This window comes from Falco peregrinus, chromosome 10 (assembly GCF_023634155.1).
Source record: "Falco peregrinus isolate bFalPer1 chromosome 10, bFalPer1.pri, whole genome shotgun sequence".
Lineage (NCBI taxonomy): Eukaryota > Metazoa > Chordata > Aves > Falconiformes > Falconidae > Falco > Falco peregrinus.
In genome coordinates this window covers 7,502,992-7,525,649 of record NC_073730.1, presented here as the reverse complement: position 1 = coordinate 7,525,649, position 22,658 = coordinate 7,502,992, and the positions used below count along the sequence as shown (strand labels likewise).

General features: G+C 53.9%; 1 protein-coding gene and 1 long non-coding RNA gene across 5 annotated transcripts in view; one reads left to right on the top strand and one right to left on the bottom strand.

Annotated features, from left to right (window-relative positions):
- The first annotated feature begins 592 nt into the window (after positions 1 to 592).
- Positions 593 to 7,091, top strand: LOC129785246 (uncharacterized). The gene is made up of 2 exons (XR_008749025.1): positions 593 to 1,514; positions 4,916 to 7,091. It is a non-coding gene; the product is annotated as an uncharacterized LOC129785246 (long non-coding RNA).
- A 7,360-nt stretch (positions 7,092 to 14,451) lies between these two features.
- LOC106112098 (zinc finger protein 501-like) overlaps positions 14,452 to 22,658 on the bottom strand; it is a 53,286-nt gene continuing 45,079 nt past the window's right edge. For all 4 annotated transcript variants that reach the window (XM_027778595.2, XM_055815499.1, XM_055815500.1 and 1 more), the window contains one exon: positions 14,452 to 21,279. The gene's annotated coding sequence lies outside the window, so the exon portion shown is untranslated. The remainder of the gene's footprint in view (positions 21,280 to 22,658) is intronic.

The window sequence follows — 22,658 nt, the reverse complement described above, 5'->3', positions numbered from 1 at the left end:
ACAAAGCACACAGATGTGATGGGAGAGACCAAGCTTGCAGAGGAGCTGGGGCTCTCCAAGGAGGTCACAGGAAGGGATGCTTACACTAAAAATCAGCATCAAGATTACTCATATCCATGGCATCAGCGTGGGTTCCCTCCCAAGTCATCGGCGTGCCAGGGAGGTTGAGGACAGGGTGTTCTCACGTGTGGGATGGGGATCCAGCCCCTGCACCGTGTCAGAGCTGCCCCGTGCAGCAACAGTGCTGAGCACTGGGAGAGGTCACCTTAAATCTGAGGGTGCTCATGGCATTTTCCTGCTGCCCGCAGAGGCTCTCTGCTCTTCCTTTTCACATCCTTCCCTTCCCTTTCTCTTTCCCCCTTATTTTATGCAGCAGTACTCACCACTCGTGTTCCCAGAGCCCACCCAGCTGGGGTGGGTGCCATGCTGACCCTTTGCAAATCCCACCATTTATTTCCAAAGCTTTTTTTGCCCAAGTTCAATTTTCCACTGGGTGGCAAAGATGCTTTGTTGGGCTCTTTGTTTACAAGGGAAAAACGCATACCAGAAAAAAACCCAGTAGGTGTGGGTTAACTTTCAGCTTGAAGCCGTTTCACTTCCCGCGAAGGAATGGTGCAAGTGCCTCAGGTCAAACACATGCACGAGTCTTTGCAAGATTAGGTCTTGTAGTTTGCCTTCCTGAATGTGTAAATATAGCTGAGGGAAACCTTCGCTCTGGTGGCAACTCAGAATAGTTTCCAGCCTATCTTAGAAAGCAATCAAATAAAAACCAGAAAGAATCAGACACACAAAACCCTCGGATAGATGTAAACGATCTTTCTTAAGAAGGGATGTATTTAAAACAAATCAGGGAGCAATACCAGGAGCCCTATGGAGATGCTGGACATCTGAAATCTCACACTGGAAGGTGTTACATGAATGAGGGGAATTCAGGTGGGTCAGCGGGTAAAGACCAGCTGTGGGTGATGCTGTTTTAAAAAGGGAGGGAGAATAAATGTTTTACACTGGGCTGTAGGGCCAGGGCTGTACTGTGCCTGGCAGGGAGCTGCTTATTGCTTGCTGCTGGTTATGCGATCCCCATCCAGAACAGCTCACATCTGCAAGCAGGGCACGTGGGCTGAGGAGCGCTCAGAACCGGCATCTGCAAGAGCTCATCTCCCTCTGCCCTGCACCGCTGATATCAGAGGCATGGAGGGGCTCGGGGAAGAGGACTGCAAGCAAGCTAGCGGCAAGCCGTGCCTTCTGCATGCCCCTGAGTATTGAGGCTGAAGGAGCTGGATCTCCAAACAGAGGCACGGTTCCCAGTTGGGCTGGCATTCCCATTTCTCAGGGGTGTTGCTGGGATGTTAATGGGGATGCAGGAGAGGCTGGCTGGGAGAAACCCAGGTGGCTGCTTTTCCCAGGCTCCCCGGCAGTGATGTATCTGCCCAGTTCCAGCCCTTCTGCTCAGTGTCCCATCCCACTGTGGTGGCATGCCAGCAAGACGATCGCCAGCAAAGTGTTATCGCCAACAGGTAGGTGGTAGCCCTTGGGCACTCTAGCATCTCACCAAGTCAGCTGGCCCAGATATGGGGGGAAAAAAAAAAAAAAGAGAGAGACAGGACCTACCAACACAGTAACTGCCACCCCAAAACCTGCTGATGCTGACAGGGAGAAGAGATGTTGGCAGGGCTGCAGGAACAGCCTGAACTTGATCTGAGAGGCTGCATTCAGGTGCTGTGCAGGGAAGATCTCCAGGCTGAGTTTCTGGGTAGCAGGGTGCAGTGTCAGAGGTCTGCAGTGTGTCCATCCATGGCCCAGGGGAGGCAGGAAAATCTCCCTCCTCTACTCTGTCTGCCAGATGGAGGGAAGGCATTGCAGCATCCTCAAACCCCAGCGCTCTGGGGCTGCAGACTGCTCTCCTAGCGCCTGGGTTTGCGAGTGATGCTCAGGGTTTGTGGCTGACTCACACCTTTTCCCTGCACCGGTAAAGGGTTCCTGTACCACTTAGGCACTCTGGACTCCGGGACTTTATTCATCCCAGAGTGGCTGGCTGGGGCTTTGGCGTCCCCTGAGTGGCCCAAAGGCACAAGGGAGGAGGAAACCCAGGATTTAATCATCCCATGGGAGGTTTGGAGATCTCCCACAGGGCCACCACCTCTGCTTTAAATTCAAAGATGGGAAAAGTTAGAGTTAAGAGGAGGGGAAGAAGAATAAAAAAAGGGATGGGGCCAGCCCTGTGCTGGAGATGGGACGTGTATGGCCAGGGGAGGAGAGTGAGGAAGGGGGTGGGTGATCCCATCAGCCAGTTGGGTAATAACGACGGTGGTCACGTGTGGAGATCTGCTTTAGGCACAGCTCGTGTGTTTGTGCGGCACAGGGAGGGGGTGTGAAATCAGCTCCCACTTCCAGGAATCCTCCCGGCACAGGATACACGGTGGGGAGCTGGTAAACATGATACAACCGCTGGCCTGTAACTCAATCAGCTTCCTGCGTTAGCTGCTCCCTGCCTGGGGACCTCACTAGCCTAACGGCTTCTTGGGGTGCCAGTGCATGGGATGGCATGTTCCAGGGCATGGGGCATTGCCAGTGGTGCGTCAGGAGTGACGGGAAGGCAGAGGGGAGTTTGCCACAAGGGTCTGGGGACAGGGCAGCTTCTCCAGCCCAGGACGGATGGATATTCCTTGGGTACAGCCTGGGTCCAGCTGCTACTTGCAAACCCTCTCCGGCCTCAGCCACGGGCTCCCAAAGTCATAAATAGCCACTTGGCAGAGGAGCAAACATCTCCCCCAGCCTCCCCTTCCCACCTCCCCGTGCTGGCAGCAGCGGGGGCGGCGGGTCACAGCCTGCACCCATTCACAGATAACAGCGGCTCTCGGTGCCGGCTGCCAGCACGCCTCGAGCTGCTCCTAATGTGCCCGCTCACAGAAAGACATCTCCAACTCACTTGGGCTTTCTGCCCCCCTCCCTCCCTCCCCTGCCGCTTGGCAGAGCTTGTTTATTGCTGTGTGCAGGGAAACCATGACCTCCGCTGCCTGCCGTCCCCTTCGGCCGCCCGTCCCCGGGAGCAGCAGTGTCCTAGCGTGCCAGCTGGGGACATGCGAGGGGACACCCGCCGCTGTGCAGGGGCCGAGGCAGGGCAAGGTGGCTGGGTCCTGAGTTCGCTGTGTCCCCAGATGCAAGAGGAGTGGGGGGTGGGAATGGGGATTTCACAATCACAAGTGATGCCGATTAGACCAGTTAACAACCTCCGTGCAGGGGCTGAGTATTGATGAGCCCGAGACCTGGGGAGGTAGGAACGGGGGTGAAACAAGTTAATACAGAGCATAAAATTGTGCAGGTGAGGGTGGGGAAGAAAAGCTTCAGCTGCTGCTTCAGGCCTTGTCTGAAGTGGCAGAGGAGGAGATGGCTGGGAGCAAGGACACCGTGAGGGTGAGATGCTCTCGGTGGCTCAGGATGGGCTCCCCACGGCACAGGAGACCACTGTGCCCTCTTGCCCAGCCTGGCCTCCTGCAGCAGTCAGCTTTGGATGAGAGGGGTGACAGGGTGGTCAGAGGGATGGGAGAACCCAGGGGACGTAGGAAGAGCTTGGCTTGTCTGGCTTAGCAAAGCAGGGGGCGTGAGGGGGACACAGAGCCTGCCTCATCCCTACCCCATGCCCAGGTCTTCAGCAAATTGGCCCCAATCGATTTCTAAACATATTCTTCAGCTAAGATGGGAGAAGAACAGGATCTAGCTTGCTTTTTTTTTTTTTTTTTTTTTTAGCTCTCAGCTTGATTTCTTTCACAAAGGAGGAGGCAGGCAGGGGAGGCAGAGCTTGGCCAAGCAGCCCTCTGTGGGAAATGGGGTGGGTTTCGTGCTGCCCGCTGGTTTATTTGTATTTTTAGAGCGTGCTGCAGGCACAAGGTCGCCAAAGTGAGTGAAATTCCACCCTGGAGCCTAGAGCACCTCCCTCGTCCCCATCCCTCTCCTTGGGACTGTGCTGGAGTCAACAGCTGAGCTGGGGCTCAAGTGTCCCGGCCGCGACAGCGCCTGGCTGAGGCGAGGGGCGAGGGGCAGCTGGGTAGGTGGGTGCCGGGGCTCTGGGTGGAAGAGCTGGGGACCAGCAAGGTGCTGGGCAGAGGTCAGCCCTCCTGCTGTTATCCCTCCTAGGAGAGCCCCTGGGAGTGAGGGTCTGGCTGTGACATGCTGGAGACCCCATCCCAGGGTGGCACAGGGTGTCCGAGGGCTCTTGGTGCAAGTGATCTCAGCGGGGGATTTGTTTGGTAGGACAATGGACACCCTGCCCCGAGGGGATGGGCATGCTGAGATGAGACTGGGACAAACTGGGGACCTCAAATAGGTCTAGGAAGAGGCCAGGGTATACCCTGATTGCTCAATGGAGCGATGAGCTGGCAGTGTGGTGAGTCAAAAGCTGAGGAGAGGGGAAAACCCGAACGAATGGGAATGTGTGGGGGTTTCAAATGGCACCACACATCTCCTTGAGAACACACCTCCATTCTCTTCAACTCCAGTAACAAGTGATGCAAGGGAAGCATCTGGCTAGGTTTTGGGCTCAACAGCAAGTGAGTCAGGCGGGCGGGAGTCCCACCTCTTGAATCATGGCTGGCAGCACTGCCAGACATGACCCCAGTGCTGGGAGCAACCCCTGCCCACTTCCACTTGCGAGGGATGGTGAGGTCATAGCCCCCGCGGGCTGGCTGCAGGCGAAAATCGTCCCTTTATGAGCTAAACCTGAAATAAATGAGAAACTGTCCCCTGGGATGCTGATCCAACCAGAAAATGTAGCAAGAGATGCTTCCAGGAAGAGCAGAAAGTGTCAGATCATTGCTGTAAGGCAAGAAATCTAGCAATTAGGACAAGCAAGATGTTGTTTGAGAGCTGCTCCTTCAGAGGTGTGAAATGCTTTCCTCTGCTTTTTCTGATGATCTTCTAGGAGATGGTTTTCCCTGCTTGAGCTGCCCAAATGCTTGGCATCACCCGGTTCAGGCAGCCCGAGCACCCAGTGGTGATCACCTACGGAGGGGGCCAGTTGTTTTCACCCAGAGATACATACACTGATGGGAGTCAGCAGGAACCAACATTTAAATCACAGCCTGAACCTCAAAGGTAGGGCTGAGGATGCCTGCATGAGGGAGCTGAACCGCAGGAGAAGGGGATGCAAGGTACTGCTGTTATTGCTAGAAACATGGTGTGGCTGCCAGGGCTGCGGCTTTGATCTTGGACTTAGGGACCAGGATCTCTTTTCTGAGCCACCCTTCCTTGCTGTGGTGGCATGGGATGATGTGATGAGGAGAGGATGGCTGGCTTTGCAGGGCAGTAAGAGTGGGCAGGGGATGCCCCATGGACATGCTGAGTCCTTTCTTCCCGTCCATGCTGAGAGCAAGGGTTCCCCTCCACCCTGTGCCCGCCTCACCTCCAACACACTACAGTTTTGAGGTGATTTTTCCCCTCTAATACACAACCCAGTGCCTGCCTGCACCTCCTAGATGTCTTACTGCCAGTCCATAGCTCTGCTCTGGGGCATCCCCCCTGTGGTTTTTTTTTTTTTTTTTCCAGGCCTTGTTCTCAAAGATAATCCCTGTTTTTTCCAAAGCAGGCTGTTTCCTCTAATAGCAAGCACCCAGCAGCCAGCAGCTGAAGGCTCAGTTGCTTTGCCTTGTGCACAAAACTTTCCACTTATGCTTTTTGTCTTTCCAGCCGAGGGAAGCGCCTGCCTTCCCCAGCCTCTCGCCTGCAGAAGCGTGCGGGAAACGTCTGCCCTCCTGTGTTCAAAGTCCCCTCCAAAGAGAAGCCGAGGGTGCACTGACCTCACGGGATAAATATTTTCCATGACATCTCCTTCCCAACGTCTCCTTTCGGGCTCTGTACCTATAGCTGACCCAGCTCCGGGTTTGCAGCCAGCCTGCCCGAGCTCGGCGGGTGCCGGGAACAGGGCTGGGTTCTGCCTTCTCCTTATTCCCTACATGGCCCCACGCAACGTCCCTGCCTGAAGGTTTCAGTGACCTCTCTGGAACCCCTTCCAGGGACTCCTCTGGCCAACGAGGCAGCTCGTGGGCCAGTGCTGCTCGCCGTAGACACTGAAGCCTGCTGGCTTGCTGTGACGGTTTCTCCAACACTCCCCCTCGCCCACTCGCAGCTATAACACGGCTGTGGTTATGGGCTGCTGCCAAGGCAGCTGGGATGCTGGAGGCAGCAGCCTTAGAGCAGGCGCGAAGCATCCGTGGGCCAGAGGTGGGATGCAGGGAGGTTGTTTTGAAGTGGGAGCAACTTGTCACCAGGCAAAGCAGGGGGACACTTACTGACTCTGTATCCTCGCCGCTCACCCAGTTGAGTGTTGGATGTTCCAACAGGTATTGTCCACCTCCAGCCTCTTACTGCTCTTGCTGCACAGCTTTCCCTTACAGGCTCCTTTTCCTAACAGCACTTTTCTCAAGGGGACCATCACATCTGGCGCTGATCCCTGGTGCGTCTTGGCAGCTGGATTTACAGCACAGGTACTGCAGAGCCCAGGGCTCTTCGTGGGTGAGGTCTCTTTTATTTGCAGCCACCAAAAAGTCGGTGGCTTTCTGTTGGCTTGCTAAGAGGAGATGCTGCGGTCATTCTCCTGCCAGGGCTTTTCAAACCACGTGCCGATTCCCATGCCCAGTGTGGTGTCCTGAGGGGGACCAGGGATTTCATGCTGCTGTGCATAGAACTGGATCCCTTAGAATTGGATCCCTACCCCCCCTGTCTTGTGGAACAGGGAGAAAACACTATATCCTGCCAGAAAGAGTGCCAAGTGTGTGGCACACACCAGGAGGTGTCAAAAAATGCTCATGTCAGTCCCACAGGCAGCTCTGTGCCTTCTGTGCTGGCCGTGTAGGGATTACCCAAGCAATTTGCTGTGGGCATTTCAGAGCCCCTTATTTCTAGGGTAGGGTTTCAACTGCAATAAAAGGGCCTCTGCAAGTGAGGCAAGAACAGCTACACCTGCCCTTCTGGTAGCTCCTCCCCAGTTTGTATAAAAGATACCAGTGTTTCCCAGTTCTTTGGCATGGGAGAAGTGCCATTCTTATCTATAGGGTTATTAGTGCTGGAAAGAAAATGAATATTAAACATCTCTTACCCTGGGTGGTTGTACAGGTTCTTTTTTTGGCAATATATATATATTTTTTAACAGATCTCTTGTTGGCAGCCAGGGAGGTATTTTCCACTTTTTGCCTGGTGGTAACTTCACAGGAACACTTAAGGGTGCGGTGGAGTGCTTGGCTGGACCAGAGCTGAACCAGCCTGTGACTTCCAGATATTGTCCTGCCCCTGGTGCAGAGCAGGTGATGGACCTCCTGCTGCCATCCCATTCTCTTGCAGAAATGTGTGTGTGTGGTGCCCAGCACTCCCCTACGGCAGCAAGCCGCAATGCTCTCGCACTGAAGCATCAAACACGCAGGCTGCTTTCAATGAGCCGTAAAAGATCGTGAGCTCACTTGCCTGTGCACTGAAGATGCATATGTCACTGTCACGTTTTTGCACCTATTTTTGTCTGCATCTTGGAGGAGACAGGTATCCTCGGTCTTAAGAAAGTGCTGCACTCCTCCTTGCAAATACCAGGGTGCATCTTGGCTCCTGGGAGGACGTGAAGGCTGTTACAGCACATCCCACGTGAAGGTGACGTGGATTCCCCCCAGTGATGGGGAAATGTCTCTGCTGGAAGTGCCCGCCTGTTGGGCATGGCAGACTTAGGGGGGCAAACATGCCTCGTATATTAAAGGCTGACACTTAGCTGGATGTATAGGTTTTCCCAGAGGCCTGGGGCTGCCCTGGGGCTGCTGCTGTGTCTCCTCGCATTGCTGGGCAGAGGAAGCTGCAGCTAACCTCACCGCAAACACAAATTAGTTGGTTTTTGTTGCTTTTTGGGTTGGGTTCTTTTTTTTCGGTTTTCTGTGTTCAGTTTGAACAATAAAACATCTGTTCCTGAGCCCAGCAGCTGGACCAAAATGAAATGACGTTAGCATCAATTATCCTCCGGGATGAGGAGGCTGATGGGAGAATGGTGCAGATTTCTTTAACACTGAATAACAAATGAGAACAGCAGCTTGGCTAGGTGGCTCATGTTCCTGGAAAGTCTCCAAACAACCCACCCACTTCAACCCTTGTATTGGGGCACCCACTGTTATGCACCACAGCTCCAGGTACCAAACATCAGCTACTGGGTGAGTGGGGGAGATGCTTTTGCAATGACTGGGGAGTAAGACCCTTTTGTGGTAGAAGGACTTATGGATACTGCAGTGGCAGAGATTTTTTCTGAATGCTCCAACCTGATACAAAATCAAAGTGTAGGGGTTTTTGGGGGGGATGTTAAGGGGGGCTGCATGTGTACCCAACCTCCTGCTAGGCCAGCATGGTGAGCCCCAGCTGGGACATCACCTATGGTGGGCGCAGGCAGCCAGCCTGGAGCAGAGCTGGGGTTCACAGAGGGGTGGGATGATGCAGAATCACATTCCCTGGGTACAGAAAGGGGCTATTAATGGGGAGAAAGCGGGGGGGCAATGGAGCACAATGGCTCTGATTTGTTGGCAGTTGCGACCTACAGTCCCTGGCAGCACCTCAAAGCAGCTGTAAAGTGCCAGTCGGTGGCGATGCTTCAGCGCGTGATGCGGGCGCCTGACCCTGGCGTGAGGCTGGGACAGGGGCTTCCTGGTGGGGAGGGCACTGACCCGGCTCTCCTCCCTGGGGCCCGGCAGAGGAAACCCAAGCATGCTTGGGGTGGCCTGGGTGCTCCAGGGACTTTGCTTTCCAGGGCTCTTCCCAAACCCATCTGCCCTGCTAGCCATGCCTGGGTGAAATTTACCTCTTACAGACTCAGGTTGCCTCTCTCCTCGAAGTCGGGTGAATGTAGCCATGGATGAGGTGGTGCCAGTCTCCAAGCATGTACCATGAGTGTGCATACACACAAAAATATCCTCCTGTCCCATCCTGAACAAGCTCCCTAGAAGAAGGTTATTTCCCCCACATTCCAGTAGCACAGAAAAAACCCATGACTGTGGGAAAACTCAGGAAAATTATCAGGGAGTAGCATTTTTATGAGCGAGCTGCTTTATACCTGCGCAGCCAGATGCCTGAATAACTTAATGCAGGCTTCAGGAAATAATTTGGGCTGCTGCAATTTTGCTTCTAAAATAGCTTTCCGGCTCCCCGGGGAGCTGTGAAATTTGGGGCCAGCACCCTGCGGGTGAGCTACAGCTGCTCATGGCAGAGGAGCCCCACATGGGGACTGGGCTGGGGGAAAATGGGGCTCATGGGGCTCACTAGCTCGCGTGATGCTCATCACAATTTTTGGAAGGAGAGTGTTTGTGGTGAGCAGCAGAGAAGAAAGAACCTGTTTAAGAACAACAAACAGCGTGCTCCAAAAACCCGACAGCATGAAGCACCCATTTTGTCTGGCTTCTTCCCTGAATGTCACGGGTACCACCACGGGACAGCGTGTCTGTGACAGGCGCGTGTCTCGGGCTCTGATGCTGCACATCTGCACACCCGGGTGCACTCCAGCACAGCGGCTCTTGTGGGAGCTTCACCCACATCACCTAGCAAAGACTCTGCTGAGAAAAGCCCCTTGCTGGCTCGCCTGAGCTGTTTTACTCTAATCCCTTATTGCCTTTGGCCTCCAGCCTCGGTTACATCAGCAAGCCACATGGGCCAAAACTACCCCCAGGTGTCACGTCCGACGTGCATCGCCTCTCTGCTCCGAGTCTGGGCTCTGCATGTGCTTCTGCCCTGGGCTCTCATACCAGAAAACAGAGTCCAGCTGGGAAAATCCCCAAAACTGCTCGCAGGAGAGACTTGGCAGAATTAGAAGCTTTGGCTTTATATATGTGTATATGTATATATGTATAAATAAAAAAAATAAAACACTTTGTCCCAAAGCAACTGAGCTTACCCCAGCATGCCTATTTTCTGTTACGTACTGTTACTTCAGCCTGTTTTCCCAAGCCTTACCAAAGTGATCATTGTGTTTGCCTGTCCCTTCCCTCAGTAACATGCTGAACTGGCTGATTTTGCGTAGGTTTGGCAAAACCATGAGTTCCTCCTCAATATTCAGGTCTTTCTGGCCGTATGAAAAGAGGTGCCGCTGCTGGGGGCTGGGCTGATCTCTTGCAGAGAGGGAAAGGCTTGCTGGATTCCCCAGTTTCCTGAAAACTCCTGACAGGCAGGGACCCCATCAGCTGGAGCATGGGGCAGCCGGGGAGGTGTCCAGCAGCCTGGGTGGGAAGGGGAGCCATCCAGGATGTCCCATGCGGGACAGGGGTGGGCGATAGATTTAATAAGAAAAGCTTTCTCCTCCCCAGGTCTGGCTTAGGGAAGAGTTTGCTAGCCAGATGCCAAAACTTGGCAATCCCTTCGTCTTGGGATGAGGAGGGCTGTGCTGAGAGCCCAGGGGGTGCGTGAGGGATGGGGCTGTCCGAACTCTGGGCATGTCCTCCCCTCCCAGCCTGGCAGCAGAGATCCTCTAGTGCATCAGGATCCAAAGGATGGAGCCAAAATAAAGGCTGAGGTCTCTGCACCCTGCCTGCTTCTCCAGTGATCCATCTGAGTTCTTGCCCTTTCTTCTTTTGACCTGGTTTGCAGTGACCTGCTTTTCCCCACCTGCTGGGTAAACCTAATGAGATGCAGACGCCTGAACATCGCTTGAGGAGCTGGACCTTAATTCCCACCTACAGCGCTGGTGCTCTGGCTCCCTGTAAGCCGGCTCATGTCTGCAAGGACTGAGCCTCTTATGCATCACCTTCCCCTGTCCGGGGTGAAATGTGCCCTGAGGGCCGTGTGGCAGTGGGGAAAAGGGGTTTTGGGTTTTTTGGCAAGGAGCCAGCAGGACAGGGCTGGGATATACAGCAGGCACCTATGAATCACCACCCAGAGGAGGTTTTGGAGATCTGGATGGGACAGAAAATGCTGAACAAGGCACAGGAGGAGCATGAGTCATATGCGATGCAGCCACCCGCCTAGGAAAGAAGAGGTAGGGTAGAGGAAGAATGGGAAAAAGCAAGGCAGGGGCAGCGTCCCGTCTGCCACAGGCATCTGAGGCACTGGTGGGATGCTCAGTGTGGACAGTGACCAGGCAAGGGATGCACGGGTCTGCCTTTTGCCAGTGTCTCTGCTGTGCGGCTCTAGAGCTCTTCCTGATGCCAGGGTAGGGCAAAGCCTCAGGCTGGGGCTACAAATGTTGTAATAACATCTGCATCCCACCTCGGTGGGGGGTTTGGGCTCCGCAGGGCTCCTATTCAGCCCTGCTCACCCAGAGTCTTCTCCACCCTCCAGCCCAGACTCAGCATTGGGGAGGGGCTGCTGGGGCCGGGGGCTTTCCACACCCCCACCCCCACCCCACCCCCGGTCCCCCTCACCCCTTCATTTCAACACACCCCTCCACCTCCGGCTTGTTTGCACAGCTCAAAATGTTCCGAGCATTATCAGTGTTTGCGCTTTTGCCATTGTTTGTGCTAGTTGCACTTTAAAGGCAATAAAGTCAAGCTTTGTTTGCTTACAAGGAAACCGTATTTTTTTTTTCCCTCATGAGCCAAACCAGAGCTCACCCTAAAACATGGCACTAACCACCCCGGTAAGCCTGGGCCTGTGTGGGCTCCTGAGAAGGATGGCCACAGAGGAAAAGGAGCTTTATGTGCGCAAACATAACACGCTCACGCTGTGCATCACCCCATGGCTCTGCCCGCCAGGCTTTATGCTTCATGGGGAGGCTGGAGCCAGCATCCCCAACTTTCACCTTTTGGTGGGTCCCCAGAAGCCAGTCCTGGGACATCCTGGGTCATGCAGCCCCGCAGGCCCTTTTCCAAGCTGTGGCATTACCCCCAGCAAAGCTGCTTCACCTCGACCGGGTCCCGGGGCTTATGGGACTGGTGCGGGAGCTGGGTGCTGCCGGTGACACTGGGCGGTGCAGGGAGGTGACCTCGCATGTGCCCAGCTGCCTGTGGCTGTCCCCATGCTGGCATTGCCTCCGTGTGCTGGCTCTGACGTGCTGTCCCTGTCCGGTGGGTTAAACATTAACAGGTTAGGGCCAGCAAGGCCAGATGAGCCTCAGCAGTGACTCAGGCAAGGATGTTATTTGTGGAGAAAGCAATGCTAAGCAAGTGCCCTTCACTGCGCTGCTCAGCGACCCTCTCCCATCTAGCTGCTCCTCCTCCATCCCTGCTCACAGAAAACCTTCCTCCATCCTCCCCCTCAGCTCCCCTTCTGCTTTCTCCATCTCTCAGTCTGATTGAACAGTGAGTGGCTGAGCTGCCCAGCAGCTCCACAGGCAGGGTATCTAATGCACCGCCTAGGGCTGACCTGGCCCAGGAGATGCTGCTGGAGTGTGTGCTAAGCCTCTCGGGGTGACGCCAGCTCCACCGCTGGCCCCGCTGCCCCCCACCCCGAGCCCTTGGTACCACTCCAGCATCCCTGCGATGGGGCAGCACCCATTGCAAACCCCGCTCTCTGCAGCACCTGGGGCTCCATGGCTGGGGGCAACCAGAGCTGCCCGTTTTTCCTGGAAGGGCAACGCTCCTTGCAACCCATCCCTTGACTAACGTAAGGCACATTCTCCACCCCACCGGGGCACACGTCACCCCTCGAAAGAGCAGCCGCAATGGCTCAGCACCAGGAACACGGCGTAAACAAGGTGCCTGCCAGCCCCTGGCTCTGCAGGGACAGCCTGGGGCTGGAAGGGGCCAGAAAAGGCACAAACCACCACAGCTGTAAGTGCGATTTAAACTGGCAGAAAAAAAGAAGAGCTGTGGAAAAAGCAAAGCTCTCTCTGGGCTGGAAATAAATGGCAGCAGCTGGCTTGCCATGACCTGAACTGCCAGTGCTGTGCTGCAGTGCGTGCCCTCTCCTGGACGCCGGTTCGCTGGCAGCTGGCCCCCTTTGGAAATTTCCTGAATTTTGAAATGCCCCCTGAGAAATGCAGCATTAGCTGTTTGAGGGGTGCAGCTCACGTAGGCCTGTTGCACCAGGGAGGCTGGGGGCATCTCGGAGCTGGTTTAGGATGTGAGCTCTGCTCCTTGGATTAGCAAGAAAGAAATGCAGGAATGCCATCTGCAAACCAGGGCTGAAGCACTAAGAGGAAGGGGGGTATGTGGAGGAGCCCCACAAGTTGCTCAGTGGGGAGCCAGTGGGGATGAGCAGCTGTGGGATATGGCCACGGGGGCAGGAGGGACTCGGTGGAATCGGCGTAACCCTTCTGGTGTGCCAGTGGCATTGATCTAGGGACGGCCTAACACATTTGTGTTCAAATGCCTGTTTTCATGCCCCCAGGACCAGCTGGGGTGTTTTCCACCCCTGCTGCCCAGGAGCAGTGAGTGCTGCTGGCACGGCGGTGCAGGGAGCCACAGGAAGGCGACCTCTCCCACCACGCTTTGGCCCTATGGCTGGTTTCGCCTCGGATTTCATTTATTTTTTGTTGGCTGCCGTTGTTACCTATAAATAAAGCAGTGTGCCTGAGTCAGCTTTAAATCCATGTGCTGTGTTGACTGAGGTGGCCATGAAAATTTGGGCTGGGATCACCAATGGGAAGCACAGCTGGGACAAGGAAAGGCACATCGCTTGGTGCATCCCAAAGCCTTCTTGGCAAGTAAGCACCAGTGGCTCTCTGAATTTTCCATTTTTTTTCATGGGGACCATTTTCCACACCAGGTATGAACAGCCACACCCTGACGTGTTGTAACTTCCAGCTGGGCTCCGCATCTCGGAGGAGAAGGATGGCGCAAAGTGGGGTGAGGCTGTGGCAAAGCCTGGCCACCTGCAGCCCCACTGCTGCAGCCCCCAGCCTCTCAGGCATGCTAGGGGGGTTATCTGGCAAGCCAGGGGGGAAGTGACTTGCTCTGGGGAGGAGGTATCTGCTGCAGCTGTAATTCACAGGTCTCGAAAACAGCCCGGGACGTGCCTGGTGCTGCCTGCTCCCACCCAGTGTGGGCTGAGCAGTGCAGGTGGGCACAGGGTGCCTGGTACACGCTGGTGCTCGGGGAGCTCATCCCTGCTCAGCGCAGCCCTGGCTGCAGCTCCTATTTCTTTCCTGCCCACCCACCCCCCCCCGGAGCATCTCGCCCCCACCTCCTGCTACTGCCAACAGCTCTCCCCAGCTCACAGGTCCAGGCCAGCATTCCTTGGAGTCCCCCAGGCTCTGCCAGTGCTAATTTCCCTAATAAACTATGATGCCAACATGTTACAGGCACTGCAGCACGGTGCAAACTCATGGGACTAATCCTGCCTTAGCCCAAACCCTGGGACTGCGGTGTGGGGTGAGCTGGGGTAGGAGGCACACTCCGGTCCCTGTATTGCGTTCCAAAGCCCGCAGGCAGGGAGCAAGGGGTGACATGAACATACCCGCGGTGCTAATTGCTGCCTGTAATCCCAGGATTATGTTTTACTGCTTGTTATATCCCTCTTACAGCACCCAGCTCTGTTCCCTACCCCAGGCCAAACCAGAGCACAGCAGGCCTTGGGTTCTTCCTAATTAAATGGAATTATTATTATTTTTTTTTTTTTACATCACATTTTTTAACGCAATTTAAAACACATGATATAAAGACACAGCGCAGCTCAGAGACTCGTGTCTTTCTGCCTCCCAGCCTCCAAACACCCCCAAGCGTGTCCCTCGGGATTAGAGACCAAGAGGCAAGCCTGAGGGGATCGCTGCCACCGGGCTCACATTGGACCCTCCAGCACCTTCACTTGGGAGGGGTATAAAGAAAAGATCTGCTTTTGGGGTACGTCTGGAGCTGCTGGGCAGAGCAGAGCAAATCCCTGCTCATCCCAGACGGAGCAGCCATCTGCGGTATCTGTCCAGATACAGGCACCTCCTTGAGAATGGCCATATTTCATCCCTGGATCCAGAGCTGTTTGTGAAATTATTAGGGGCAGACAAATGGCAATTTTTGCTTCAGCAGACACGCGGTGCACCAGGTACCTTGCAGGAGATAAATCTCCAGACTGGTAATTGTATTTCTCCTTCCTCTCTCCCTGGCTTCAAATAAATGGACCTAATATGGTCCCAGCTCTCCGAGGAGGTGGTGGTGAGAGATGGGAAGTCAAGAGAGGGAAAGGGCAGCAGAAGGCTCTCCCAGCACAGCATCTGGAAGGTCTGAGTAGTTTCACCATAAGCCCAGGTGCCTCCAAGATGCTACAAGGGATTGCATCTGCTCATCCTCTTCCCTCCTTCCCACCTCTATGCCAGACCACCAGGCAGGCAAGAGGGTCTGCCGAGGATGAGGAGGTGGGACTGGATTCTCACCAGCTCTTTCTGCTCTTCTGAAAACATCTTTCTGGCACCAGCAATGGCAGCTGTGCTTTAGCTTTTCCACTTGTACACTTCAGGCTTTATTTGATTTTACCAGGTCTGGTTTTTCTGGATATTTTTCCCTTTTATGTGGCCCAGTCCTCAGAACAGTTACTTTGGGAGGACGCTTGACCCATACACAGATCTCCGTGGATGGTATAAAAGCAGGGGATAAGGGCGCTCAGGATACATAAGTGAGAGAGAAGTGTGGGGATTGATGTATACTCACGCTGTGGGCAACGATGCTGCGGGGCACCAAGAGTAGGATTTTTAGGATCTGCTCAGTACAGGATTGAAGGCCTCTAAAAGGCTTTTCAGGGTGTCTTGTGCACAGCCCCAAAGTCCTTTTGAGCTTCACTTTCAATGGTGAAGAACTCGCTGGGAAACCACAATACAAAGCCTTGGAGCAGGGGTTAAACAGTGCGGGGTTTTTTATACAGCTTCGTGTTTTCCTGCCTTTCTGAACACTTGGCAATAGACTGCTTGGTCCTTGGAAGTTTTGTCCATAAAAACCCAAACTGGCCAGTTTGCAGAGGTTCACTGAAGAAGCATGAGATCAAGGACAAGAGGTCACCTCCTGACAGCAGCTGCCTGCCTTGCTGCTTGCTCGGTTTGCTGATTAACTTCTCGAATGATGAATGTTACAGAAAGCACTTCCCTCAAAAATTTGTGCATTGGTATCTTTTACATAGCAGTCAATGGACATGAGCATCAGTTTGTAGCTCAGAAAAGCTGTCAGGGTGGGTCTCTGCTCCCTCTTCCTTCACGTGACAAAAATTACTCAAATTCTTCTCATCTAATAGCCAGCTAGCAGTTTTGCACTGCGTCGGCTGAAAAGCAGATGCAGCTCTGGCAGGCAGTCAGAAAAACACTAAATGAGCAAGTTTTTCTTCTGCTTCACGCATCCGCACCATTCCTCAGTGTAAGTGTGTGGTGTAATCATCCTCCATTTGTTTTTATGGCTTCAGTTCCAGAATAGATGGGAACAGAAGCTACAGTAAAACTCCACTCCTGCTGCTGGGAGCTACAGGAAAAATGGGGATGACACGGGTGCAGTTACTGCTCTGTCCCTCGAGCTTTCTCTGTTAAGCATTTAATAACTGAGATACCCCAAATCAAGCCCAGCAGGTGCCAAACAGCAAAGGTGCCTCTAGATAAACTCTTTACCATGGAAAACACTTACTGACATTTGCTATGATCTGAATATCCACGAGAGCAGCCCTCTTCTCTGGCTGATTTACTTCACCAGCTAAAACATATCACCCTTCCCGACTTCCCATCAGCTGGAGAAGGGAAAGCAAGCTGTATTTGCATTTACACAGCGCACTATACCCCAAAGAGCCTGGGAGCATTGGCAAGGCTGTCGGACACCAACCCCATTCCCTCAAAACACAGACTAGGATGGCACAACGTGCGAGAGCATAAAGTAAAGGATTTCTTGCATGGAAAGGAAAAAAACAACACTTCTTGTACCAGTGGTTGGAAAATGTTTGAAGAAAAAAAGCTTGTATTTTTTCTTTTTAGGTGATTTATGTAGTTTCCCTGGTAGCTGTGGCAGAGAGTGTTTGTGCGACCCAGGTGCCGAGGACGTGGTGCAAATGTTGCATCAGCAGAAGGCAGAGGGTCCTCCACTTTTACCTTTGCGCATCACTGGTTTATGCCCTGCTCCCTCTCCCCGGGTACCAGCCCGCTGCTGCGGACCAGCTCGTTGGGCTCATTCTCCATCACCTTCCCACCAGGCACAGGGAGTTTGCCTGCCCGCCCACCTCAGCCATGCAACCTGCTCAGGCAGACTTGGCAGGCCGAGAGCAAGCTGTTTGCAAACAAACAGCCAATTTCCTCATCCCCCGGTGATTTATCGGCAGAAGGAAAAGCTAAGCTCAGCCTTGACATCCTGCTTTTTATTCTACTCGGTTTTCCAGCCAGGCAAGCCGGAGCCGGAGGAGTTCAATGAGTGTGGCTGAGGTCAGACCACAAATCAGGGCTCAGTCAGCCCAGGCGCACGGGAGCCTCCTGGCTCAGCCTCCCAGGCGAGGGCCTCTGCAAAGTGATTTATTTTTCTGTCTGCTGTTTCCTTATTTTTAGTGCATGTGCTGGAGTTCCTCATTACTTCCAAAGAGCTGTCCCATGCTGGAGGGTCAGTCATGGCCTTGCAGGGCGGGCAGGTCCCTGCCATGCACCCTGCTTGCTGGAGGGTCTCCAAGCAATGGAGGTGCCTTTGCTCTTCCGACTGCCATCCACAAGCAGCCAGACACCGATGAAAGAGCTGTTTTTTCTCCTTCGCATTGCCCACAGCAAAGTCCCCAGCATCACCCCAGAGTCAGCTTTTGGCTCTGCCAGACCACATTTCTCCCCAGCACTCAGGGAGCTGCCACAGCTCTGCTTTATCAATCCTCCTGTTCATTCATTGGGATATTGGGATGAGATGGCTGCTGATGGGCTCATGAGTTTTTCTTCTCTCCAGCAGCAAGCAGCAGGTCAGGCTGGTGCCATGGTGCAGGGGCTGGACACAGGAGCAGTGTTGCAAGGAGGTAAGCAGGCAAAAGCCCAAGGGGTTGGAGAGAAGCTCCCCATGCTTGTGGGACCAGGGTCTTTGCTCTGGCCATAGCACAGCCTGAGCCTTCAGGTGACTCACTTTGCCCTCCCCTTGTCCCCAGGAGAGTTTCTTTTGAAAATGTTCATCTTTGGGACAAGGGCTGCCCAGCACAGATACAGCTCTGGCCGTGTACTAACACCCAAGAATCATCAGCAGCAGTTCATAATGCCACGCTGCTTCAAGAACAGCTCTGCCACAGCCTTTGCATGGAAGCGTAGCTAATTTTAGCTCATCTGAACGTGCAGCACAGTTGCACAGCCGAGACTGCCTGCAGTTAAAGACAGCCGGGTGAAGCGGCTCAATTTCTTACTACTTTTCAATGTTCATCATCCTTAAGGCCAACTAGCAAGGAGCTCCGTGTGCGCACCCTCAGAGACATCCTCCAGACTCAAAGAAGATGGACACAAAGAAGATGCTTGACAAGCGAGACCTGTGCAAAGCGGAGGTCAGCATCTAGCTGGGTGCTGGTCCATGCCTGGTGCTGCTCACCGTGGCTGAATCAGCCGTCCCAGAGGGATTATTCTCCAGGTCTGCACAAACACTCCGCAGCTGGATCAGGGTGAGCAGAGAGGTTGCCTCGCTCCCTCCAGGGGCAGGGACGCTGGCACCCAACATCAGCAGGGTGGCCCTGGGACATGGGCTGTGTCACAGCCGTGGGGCTGCCGCTGCTGCTGGACTTTGGCCAGCTGTGGGAAGGTGTTTACTGCTGCCATAATAATGGCAGCTGAACAGCTGGCAGCTTTCCACAGAGCCACATCACCCCTGCCTCCGAGCTGCTGGGGGACCTCAATGGGCAGAGCCTGCCGTGGGGAAGGTGGCTTTGGGGACGCTGGCAGGGTACCCTTGGGGCGCTGGGGCAGGGAGCTGTGCTTGCAGTGGGGCTGGGGTGTGCATGGGGGGCTTTTGCACTTGCTTGCGCAAGCCTGTGTCGTGTGACAAAGTTTGTATTAGTTCTTGAATGTGGCTTTCCTTGGGATACGTGCACCAAAGTGCCCCAGCATCGTCAAAAGTGCGGAGCGCCCGCCTTGCTGGGTAAGTGGGAAGCCCAGTGTTGCAGGTATCTAGCGGGGACAGCAGACCAGGCTGTGACAAATGGCATCCCCCACTCACTGAACCCACAGGCCTCCACCCCCAAAGACAATCAAGATGTTATAAGGCAGTTTAAAGATTTCTTTTTCCAGCTCCTAGGCTTGCAGGAACTGATGGCTGCGTGAACTGCCCCCTCTTCAGGCAGAAAGATTTAAGATCTTCTCCCTGGCCCCATTCCCCCAAATCAGATTTCTATTTCACTATACTGCGATCAAACATGATTTGAGGTGCAGGGAGGTGGGGATTCTATTTGCAGTGCCAAATGCTGCCCTGCAGCAAGAAGCCACCAAGACCCCCTGGAAGCGCCAGTACTGACGGGTGATGCTCCGCTTTATCCAGGGTTACTTTGGCATACGGGGCCCAGGTCTGCAGCCCTGAAAGTTGTAACTTGATTCTGCAGCCCTATAAATATGACCAGTGCACCCTATAAATACACCCAGTGCAAAACAGTAACAGTAACTGCAGTAACAGTCATCTAATCCAGTTAAATGTAATGACTATAATGCAGCAGATCATCTGAGCACAGATAGTGAGACACAAGGAACCCAGGAGGAGTCTCTGCCCGGTGCTGGGTACGCAGTGGGCGAGGAGAAATGCCAGCCAACTCTTCAGTGATGTGAAAGCACACCGAGGATGAACAGGTTTGCAGCGGTGAAGATGGCATGTGGCCATCCAACAGTCCAGTTCCTCGAGAGGTTCAGGAGGAATTTGCTATGCATCCTTTGGACATGGAGTCAGCTCCGAGGTTGCAGTGCAGAGGTTGCTCCATACCTGTTAGGAGCACGGTCTGTCTCTGGCGGTTGTTGGAGACCAACCTCTCTCTGTAGCCACCATGCCGTGCCACATTACCAGCCAAAGGCTCGTCAGCTGCCTGGGAGCTGCCCAAAACGCTCTGCTGCTGCCTCCTTGGCACGATCCACCCATCCCATGGGTTTTACACCGGGCAGCTGTTTCTTCCCTTTGTATTACCCACCTAAACACAGATTCCTACGCCAGTGATCAGGTGACACCAGGAGGGGGACAAAGGGGTTGCAAATGGATGTTTCAAAGCCTCCTCCTTTTTCTGCATGGAACAGGAGGCTTGTAGCCACAGGCAGAGTGAAGTAGCAGAGAAACCTCCAGGAAAGGCTTTTTCCAGGTTGGAATTGTCCCTCTGTCACTTATCTCCCTCTCAGTATCCCTGCTTGCCCCTTTCTGCTGGATTAGCTGATGCTAAGGCTTCAACAGCCTGTGAGGCGAGGTCAGCCTTCATCTAGGAAAGAATGACAGACCCTAAGACCCCACAGTCCCATAACACTAACATGAAGCAACCTGATTCAGGGTGTAGGAGATGCCTCTTCTGCCCATGGCTTCCTCCTTCCTTTGTAACTCAGCTATCTGCACCTTACTGCCCACCCTCGGCAGTGTCACCAGACAGGAACAGGCCATGGCCACTATTGCCGTGCCATGATTTTTGCATCAGAGACTCAAACTTGATGAGGAATTACACTGCACAGCTCCTGTAAGCTGTCTGTCCTACAGAGATCGAGCATCCAGGCTGTCTTAGTGTGCAAGCACAGGCAGGTCCAGTTCTAAGCACCACTGCTTGAACGGCCATGCTCTGAACTGCATGGGCTATTTGGGTGCTTTGAGTCTTGCTTTGGTGGGTCTGAGAGTGGAGATCCGTGAAGGAGACTGGGACCAGAGCTGGGTTCTCATTATGGTGGGGATCACAGGACCATCCGTTTGGAACTGATGTTGGTGAGGAATCACAGGGAGGGTAAATGTCCTCTGCTTCTCCAGTGTCTGCAGAAGACCGACCTGGAGGTTGTCAGTGTGGCCCCATGTTGCAGGATGCTCCCCAGACTCCCCCAGGCATTGCCCATTGGCAAGGGGTTTGGGCACAACTGGGAATGAATGGGGACCAGGGGGACTCGGGGGTCTTTGCCAGACTGACCTGTGTAAGTAACCACACACTTCTAGGGAAGAGGAGCGCACAGGGTAGAACTGTAGGGCATGGACATTTCTCAGTTGCAACACAAAGCACAGTTTTCCTTTTTTACTACTGTAGGAAACTTCATTTGGAAGAAAATAGTAGAGCACATTGCCCAGCTGGCTCTGCAGGATGCAGAAAACAAGCAGGAGGGATGGGAGCAGCAGGGAGCAGTGGGCAGAGCAGAGGAAAAGCTCACCCCAGGCAGAACCGTGCAAGGGCTGGGGAGAAACTGCATGCCATTTGCCAGTCATCTTTGAAATCCTGGAAACAAGTGCTGGATCCTGGAAATGCTGCTGGAAGAGAGGCTGTACCATGAATGCTGAATGTAAGGCAGTCCTGGAGAGGCAATAGATATGTTTGCAAGCACATCCACACACCAACCTTCTCACCTCTTCCAACTCTGACACCTCGACATGGTATCTGAGCTCTGAGATATATCCTGCCCCACTACCAGAGGCCCCACCCGAGTCCTGTCCAACATGTCATTTCCAGAGTTCACCTTCCCGTTAAAACTTATTTCCCTCTCTGGTCCCTCCTGCCCTGCCCAGGCTGGTTCCTATCACAGTGTCCAAGGCAAAAGATGGCAGTCAGGAGGGCATGGGAAGCATGGGGCCGACAGCAGGAGTTTAAAGCTCGTATTGGCTTTGAGTTCAACAGGGTGGCTGGAAATGCAGCTTAATGAAGTGCAAAGGAATGGGCAGTATGAGATACTGAAGCTGGAAAAAACACCAGCCTACCACTAAATGATTTCCTTCTGACTAGGCCTGGCCTGCAGTCTCTAAATCCTTCTTCCAAAGGACTTAATAAAGCCCCTTCTTTCCGCATCCCCCCCCAACCAGACACTCCTGTGTCGAAGGTGGGTCCATCGCCCCGTGTCCTCCACAGTCTGCAGCAAATGGATGGGAGCTGGCCCCAGGGTCATCCTGCTGGGTCCGTCACACCAGTAGCCAAGGAGGAGCAGGGAGCAATATCCCAGGAAGGTCACTGCAGCAAGGCAAGAGGATGGAGGTGGGAAGAGCTGCTGGTGCTGCTTTGCAAGAGGACTGGGATGGAGATGAGAAGCTGGTGCAGTGAAGGCACTGTGGCTACCATATGCACCTTTGATCCCATCTTGCATCCAGTTCCTGGAGGCAAACGGTCTGGCAGACCCTGATGGGATTCCCCTCTGCCGATCAGCTTCTCCTGATCCTGCTTAGCCCACAAATTAACTCAACGTCATAGCTGTGGACAGTAGTTGCCAGGCCAATGGGGCACAGCCCACATCCTTATTCTGACTTGTCTTTATGCCTGCCTTGGAAGGAAAGAGATGTGAGCGGCTCATTTGCCCATGTGCACTGAACGGGGAGGTTGTGCGATGCTACAGGATGGCAGTGGCCCCAGCAATGTCCCTTAAAAGCCTGAGCAAGCCGGAGAACCTTCAGGGTGCTACCAGCAGCAGGCAGGACTCCCCACAGGCATTGCTGCTGCTGCTGCTCACTCCTTGCTGCTTTTTTGTGCCTTGAATGGATTTCAAAGCTCTTGGCACCACCTCTGAAGAGCCACAAAGACCTGGCCCTGGAAGAGGGCTGCAGCTAGAAAAGCAGATGCTATATCACTCCTCTTTGCTGAAGGACGGCTGGGAAGGGGAGGCCCAGGAAATGAGGGTGTATTTCATGTTGACTTTACTATTTGGTGTGATGCCAGAGCATTCAGCAGTGGGGGAGGAGAGGAAGATT